Here is an 8124-nt window from a genome sequence, read left to right as displayed (position 1 = left end):
GCCCAGGGGGGGTGGGCGCGCCCCCCACTCTCGTGAGCACCTCCCGTATCTTCTGACGTGGAGTCCAAGTCCATCAGGTGGGTTTCCTTCCAAAAATAACTTCTCCAGTTGATTTCGTTCCGTTTTGACTTCGTCTGATATTCCTTTTCCTTAAAACACTGAAATAGGCATAAAACAGCAAATCTGGGCTGGGCCTACGGTTAATAGGTTAGTCCCAAAAATAATATAAAAGTGGATAATAAAGCCCAATATTGCCTAAAACAGTAGATAAAGTAGCATGGAGCAATCAAAAATTATAGATACGTTGGAGACGTATCAAGCATCCTCAAGCTTAATTACTGCTCGTCCCCGAGTAGGTAAATAATAAAAAAGAATTTTTGATGCGGAGTGATAATTTGGCATAATTTCAATGTAAATCTTCTTAATTGTGATATGAATATTCAGATCCGAAAGATTCAAGACAAAAGTTCATATTGACACAAAAATAATAATACTTCAAGCATACTAATCAAAGCAATCATGTCTTCTCAAAATATCATGGCAAAAGAAAGTTCATCCCTACAAAATCATATAGTTAGGCTATGCTTCATTTTCGTCACACAAATATGTTCCCAACGTCTATACCCCCGATGACAAGCCAAGCAATTGTTTCATACTTAAATAATCTCAAACTTTTTCAACATTCACGCAATACATGAGCATGAGCCATGGATATAGCACTATGGGTGGAATAGAATATGATGGTGGGGATTGTGTGGAGAAGACAAAAAAGGAGAAAGTCTCACATCAACTAGGCGTATGAACGGGCTATGGAGATGCCCATCAATAGATATCGATGTGAGTGGGTAGGGATTGCCATGCAACAGATGCACTAGAGCTATGAATGCTCAAGAAAAGAAAACTAGTGGGTGTGCATCCAACTCGTTTGCTCATGAAGACCTAGGGCATTTGAGGAAACCCATCGTAGGAATCTATAAGCCAAGTTCTATAATGAGAAATTACCACTAGTGTGAACAAGACAACTTATGAGACTCGCTATATGAAAAACATGGTGCTACTTTGAAGCACAATATATGAGACTCACTACATGAAAAACAAGGTGCTACTTTGAAGCACAAGTGTGGAAAAAGAGATAGTAGCATTGGCCTTTTTATTTTTTTATTTTTTTTGGGCCTTTCTTTTTTTTGGCCTTTTTTGGCCTTTCTCCTTTTTTGGGGGCAATGCTCTAATAATGCCTAGTAGCCCCCGAGCCTTAATGCGGGCACGGGAGGCCGAATTAAGGATCGATATTCATAGTAAAATCACAAATTATGTGTAATGACTCTATGTATCCAAGTACTTAAAATCATTAATGCTCGGATCCGCATTATACAAAACTTTGTTGACCGACCATCGACTTCAACCTCCTCGTCCAGTAGGTGAGGAGTGTTTGTCCTACTTTATAAAGCCTTTATGAGGGCAAAGATTTACGGCAAACAAGGCAATCCGGTCATATGGTTTTATAAATAAAGGTACGCAGAGAGACATGTTATATTATTGTTTAATATAAGAAACATCGCCCAAAGAAAGTAGTCCCGCTATCGGTTCCTTTCTTTGGGTTGTCATGCTAAGCATGATCATGAAACCTCAGCTCCGATCAATGTGGGAGAAAAATACTGAGGAGATAGTTCAGGGAAAGCTTCCAAACTCTATGGTCTAAATGAACCCAAATTTTCACTTCCGTTGTGACCATTTATAATCTAAAAGTGGCCCATCGTCGGCTTCTACCCCCTTGTAAATGCTATGCAGGGTGTTTTAGAAACAACAAAACAACCTTAGCCGACGTCTCGATGCCCGAAGGCGGTTGTGTTGGCGGAAACAAGGCAATCAAATATGCGGGCTTTATAACTTTCACTTAGTCATAGGAGCTTAAAGTTGTGTTCGGCGACGGCCGAGGTCAAGCCGTAAATACTTCGGCCAATGTTATGAACGACCCGTCACTACTCCCTCTATTCCTAAATATTTGTCTTTTTAGAGATTACAAATGAACTACCACATACGGATATATATAGACATATTTTAGAGTTAGATTCACTCATTTTGCTCCGTATGTAGTCACTTGTTAAAATCACTAAGACAAATATTTAGGAACGGAGGGAGTACTTCACAACTATGAACCAAGTTGTAGTTTCCACGCCACCGACTGTTGCCATGAATCTAGCCTCCCGCACACAACGAAAGAGAGACAAATTGGCATAGATTATGGGTAAACTAAACTAAACAAACGATGGATGTACTGGATTACATGCAAGGCACCTTAGTATTGATTGAAGCGATACAAGAATGAAAAGATTCACCTAGCAAAACAATGAATATGTACTAACTTTCTACGAAAGTAGATTCACTTCTTAACTAATGCCGATCTCAATTGTTTTGAATTAAGGCATGTCAAATTTGGAGGATTCGAAATAATTGCACTCAATACTATATCTACTCATAAAAAACATAACGCTAGTGTTGGAACTACTACCCAACTATAAGTAACTAATGTCCTTCATTAGGGAAATGATAATTTTATTTGCTTTGACCATTTGGATCATGCAAAACAAAAAAAAATCAAGCATGCTAATGAACTGAAGTGGAAGGATTTTTTTTCGATGAGCTAAATCAGCCAAGACGATTAAGAGCTAGTTTTAAGCCATTTTATTTTCCTTTTTTGGCTTAGCCTTATAATAACCTTTGTTATTCTAATTATTTATAAAAACTGCAATGGGGTTTTACCCTAATATTTTCCTAACAAAAATAAAATACAAGCCACTCGTACAGCATTTAAAATTAAAAGTAATTCATGTTGAGGAGAGACTCAAGACCATTGTCCATCTAAATCCATGGTCAGTTCAATCTTGGACAGCTTGCTCGTAGGCTGGCATTCTTTGAGCGGGATGGCTTCACATGCACAGATCTCAAAAAATGCTGCCCGGTGATGAGTGACAATGTAGGTACAAATTCATGTTTCACCGGATCAATGGCAAATAAAGCTAACCAACATGAGGTGTCCAGCCATTCATCCCTACTTTCAAATAGTCTTCACGTTCGCTATTTTTAGGGTTTCTTTAGGCACCGCCCATGCGCTTCTGCCCCATTAAATTGGGTAAGTTTCCAACAAAAAAGGGAGCACAAAACAGCATGTGGGTTGAGGGCGTTGGGGAACCAACCGTAGCAAAACCAGGTATATTTAGGGCGTGTTCGGTAGCTCTCCAGCTCCTGGCTTCGTCGACTCCACGAGTGGAGCTGGGCCGAACGCCCCGACTCCGCGGAGTAGCAATCGAGAAGCTGGCGAGCGTCGTAGTGTAAAAAGCGAGGAGTTGAGGAGTTGGTCTTTCCCAGATCTCAGAAAATAAAGAAGTTAGAGTTGACTGAATTTACATGGGGATGCCACCGCCAAGTGAAAAGCTAGCGTACCGGTTCGCTATCTAATCCTCTCCCGAGCTTGAGCTTTGCCTCGATGACCTCAAAAACGGGTTCACGTTCCAGCCTTTTTCCCAGGCCTACAGCTAGCAGCCCAACAACTATTGCCGACTGGGCCACAAAATGCTAAATGGGCTTTGAACCTGGAGGAAAACGACCGAATCAAGAAGCTACGGTGCCGAACGAAACGCTACTTCTGGTTTTTTGTATGCGGAGTTGGAAGCTGGCGACGGAAGCTGGCGATGAGGATTTTTGGGCCATGGAGAGCTACCGAACACGCCCTTACTCCCAATACTCATGCGCAGGGGCATATTAGTCCCAGAAAACCAAACCAATGCCCTCCTTTGTATGAGGAGAGTTTATATGTGCAGAGTAAAAAGAATCAGAGTATGTGGAAATTTTAGATTTGGTACGCAACTGAAATCTACGGTTGGTTTTCTATCTTTTTGTGATGATGGTTGATTTTGAACACCATCCAAGAGTAATCAAAACCCGTCATGGCATACACGTATGCCATATGGCATAAGAAACCATCTACTGTATTTCCGCAAAAAGAAAAAAACATCTACTGTACTTTAGGAAAAAAAAAAGAGACATCTGTATTCACGGCCTATTTCTACCAAATTGAATCTGTTTGACACAATATGAGCAATCACAACGCTCAGACGGCCACATGCGTAAGCGGAACCTAGATCGACTAAGAAATCTCGGACAATTACCCTTTCAAGCTCAACTAAAACAGAGCGCACGCACAACCAAACAAACGCGCTGATTTCGAATAGCAGCAAGAACATGAACACATCATTTTTTTTTGCGGGAACCATAGCTCTAGAAAAGAACATGAACACATCATACAACCGTAGCTCTAGAAAAGAACAGATCGGAAGTAGAAAACAGACGCATTACCTGACGGCCGTCTGCACCGGCGATGAAGGAGCTGAGATCGACTCTTGCACGCCCAACTCCTCTCCTCGAGATGAGAATCTGCAACTCCTCCACCCAAGAACTTGATATGACGGACGAACTCGCCTCTCGCCGCTAGGGAAGCCCTAGCGAAACCCCAACGCGAAGCAGAGGAGGGCGACGGCTGGGGCTGGAGAGAACGAAACAGAGAGAGAAAAGCTGGTTGTGCGAACGGAGGCACTGCGCGGCCCTTGTACTTATAGGCGCTGGCCAACGACGCGTGGGGAGGCAGGAGACCGGATTGGAAAAGAATCAGGAAACGGAACGCCCAAGCAGAAGAAGGATTGCGACGGCTGCCGCACGGTGGGAAGGGAAGGCTATCGATCTGTTTCCAATTATTACGGCGCGGTTTTACCGCCGTGGCCCGTTGGGATTCCCAACGTGAATCGTGGACGTTTGCGTTTCGCGATATCTGCGGGGTAGTGCGGGGTGAGGGCAGGAAACGCTGGGCCATGGCTGGGACTGTCTATTTAGCATTTGACTGTTTTTTAATTCGAGAACATTCAAATTTCCGGACAAATAAACAACTAACACCTGTATGTCCAAAACCTTCCACCCCTATAACTGTATGTTTTGTATTTGAAAGAAAACGGTTCGGGCTAATCTCTGACCCGGTTCGCCTGCACGCAGCTCTCCTACTCCAATTGAAATAGGAAGATCCACAGGTCAGCAATACTCCTATTCCAATTCATTAAAAAAAAGACTCCTACTCCAATTGTTCGCTCTCTTCACCTCTTGCATGAGCAAATTAGGAGGATCTTTCTTCATCTACAAAAGAGACAGATCAATAGCAAACTGTAAATTCGGGAAACTATATGAACTTTGCAAGCTACATGTAGCAATTAAAATGACATGAACATGGAAATTACACTAAAATTCTGACATGGTTTACATGTAAGCGGGTAAAAACAGTGTAAATAGAAGACATATCAACAACATCTGTAAATCTGGGAAATTACATAACCTTCGCATGCTACATGTAGCAGGAAATTACTCTAAAATATTGAGGTAGTTCCAATGTAAAATCTAGGGTAATTTTCAGAAACATTCAGTAGCAGAAACTAATGACAATGCAAGTAAAAACTGATGACACTAAAAATACCCAAGAGTTACACTGAAAGTGACCAAGATTTACAGTGTAAATCCCCCTATAAATTACATAGTACATACACAGTAATTACACTGCAAGCACACAAGGAATTACACCTGTAAAAACTGATGAGATTACACAAAATTACAGTGTAAGTGAGCAGGAATTACATTGTGAAACCCAAGAATCCAAAGCTTGTAATTACAGTGCAAGTGACCAAGAATTACATTGTAAAACCTCTATAAAATACAATATACATACAATGTAATTACACAGCAAGTACCCATGGCTTACACTGTAATACCCAAGCTTTACGGTGAAAGTGCTTACAGTGCAATACCCTCAAAGAATACAGAAAAAATACACAGGGAATTAGAATGAAATTATGCAGGGATTTGCAGTGATGAAGCTATGCGGTAAAAACCCAATGAATTACGATAAAACTTCAGAGCTACTTCACTATAATTTACAGTGCATGTTCCAAGGATACACTTGGAATACCCCAACTATTGGAAGCAAAAATACATAAAGTACACTGTTTAAGTACCCAGCAAAATTCATCAATATCTAAACGGTTTGTTGCTCAATATTATGTTGATACTGGCATTTTTTGTTCAAATATGCCAGATGAGGAGCATGATAAAGAGTTAAAGACAACAACTGAAGATGATCTATTGAGATTGTCACAGGAAGAACTCATTCTAAATGTGAGTTACACATTTGTTTCAGAATATGTTGAAAGACACTATAGGAACATTCTAAATACATAAATAATAATAAAAGCTCACAACAAATATGCCGCAGGACACATTTTCTATCACCGCGCTTCTACATTCTGATATTATATTCATGGTAAAAGCAAAATTCAAATACCACAGAGCTACCAATCTGAGAAAAGCACAACTATAGAAAACAAATTGCCCTTTTGCTTGCAGGTACACTCAGGAGATGGGCCTATGAACATGGAAGCAGATGATAATTTCCTTTCAAGCATTTTACTTTCTGAAATGACAAAAACACATGGGCCACCCAAAGAAAATACCCAAAACAAAATCAAAATAGTACAAGAAAAGGAAAACACACTTGATTCAAATAGAACTTCAAAAGAGATTTGTCAAACCCTCCTTCATCACCAGATAGTTCCTGCAAAAATATATTAAAAAGTCGACAGACTAAAATTAAATAAAACAACCTCAATAACTAAGAACAATAAAATGAAGATAGATAAGAAGAAAGAAATAACTACCGTAGACATAGGATAAGAACCATCTTCCGCACAGTCGTTAGGTACAATAGGTTCACCCACGGAATCTGCATTGTCAAGAGATGATACTAACCAAACGTCCAGATGAGAGACTTTCCGTAGCCTACTCATTAAACTAAAACATATAAACAGAATACATGAAGGAGGAAAAGAAAATAAGTAAAATAGTAGAACAAATCTCCATACACTTCATTAAAGAATACACATGAACGGCTAATGCAACGCTATTTACTAGACAAATCTAGAAAGAACACAAAAACAATCATCAACCTAAAACAGGACCTCTGCTCAATACTACTGCAACGGAGACACACTAGCACAAGAAAAGAAGAAAATAAAAAAGCAAGAAAATACATGAATTGTAGTCCTAAAAGCATGCTAATTACACTGCAAAATCAGAGGTAAATCAACTGTGATCTATCTGACAAATACGTTGTAAGCCCTACAACAACTACAGTGTTGAAGCATTCAAATTACAGTGTAAATCTGCAGTAAATTACAGTGTAAGCCCTCCAATTCAAAGGTAAAATCCACTGTAATCTACCTCGCAAATACCTACAACAAATACAACGTCGAACCATATAAATTATAGTGTAAAACTATGGTATACTACAGTGTAAGCCATCTACAACTACATCTACCAATAAAAATGCAGGCGGAATAGACACCCAGGCCAGCAGAAATAAAATCGACACGGGAATCCACCACTAGAACTACAACTTCGCCTACCTCTACATCTACAGCAGAGGAAACAAATCAGCAGGGGTGAAAACGACCACAACGACCAGATGACCTAGAACACCCAATGACTAATAGAACAAATCACCCATCTCAGGCAAGTAGAAGGGAAGCAAAATGGCGGACTACAACATGGCCGCAACATGCACCTGCCACGGATCCAAACAAGAAACTCAGCCCAGATTTTCATGACACAACCACAACACAAGCAAAATAATACCGGGGAGGGCGAGAGACAAGAACAACCGGGCGGCAGCCAGGGATCGAAGAGAAAGGGAAGAGAAATCAAGATTGAGCGGTAGAATATCTCGGAATCGACATGAACAGAAGGAATTGCCTCCTCTGCTCCGCCTCTCAAACTCTCTCTCTCTCTCTCTCCCCTCGGCATTATCTAAACAGAGCCACCAAATGAAAGAGGAAACGACACCCACTCCCAAATACAAAAAGGAAAAAAAATCAATAGTGCCGGGCCGGGGCGACGGTAACGGGCTAAGACACAAAACCGCGCCCGACAATAAAACCAACCCGAACTAAACAGAACCTAGCGCGAATCTCCGCACGAAAACGGACGAACATAGATTTGAATGACGACGAATTGAAAAACACTCGACTGTAAAATAGC

General features: G+C 40.7%; 1 long non-coding RNA gene across 1 annotated transcript; it reads right to left on the bottom strand.

Annotated features, from left to right (window-relative positions):
• Positions 1–6465: 6465 nt before the first annotated feature.
• Positions 6466–7893, bottom strand: LOC119336268. The gene is made up of 3 exons (XR_005162342.1): positions 7723–7893; positions 6747–6811; positions 6466–6643 (listed from the first exon to the last, which is right to left on the bottom strand). It is a non-coding gene; the product is annotated as an uncharacterized LOC119336268 (long non-coding RNA).
• Between the last annotated feature and the right edge of the window lie 231 nt (positions 7894–8124).

Source organism: Triticum dicoccoides, chromosome 7B (genome assembly GCF_002162155.2).
Source record: "Triticum dicoccoides isolate Atlit2015 ecotype Zavitan chromosome 7B, WEW_v2.0, whole genome shotgun sequence".
Classification (NCBI taxonomy): Eukaryota; Viridiplantae; Streptophyta; class Magnoliopsida; order Poales; family Poaceae; genus Triticum; species Triticum dicoccoides.
Note: the sequence above shows the minus strand (reverse complement) of the source record. Positions and strands in the feature narration are given on the sequence as shown.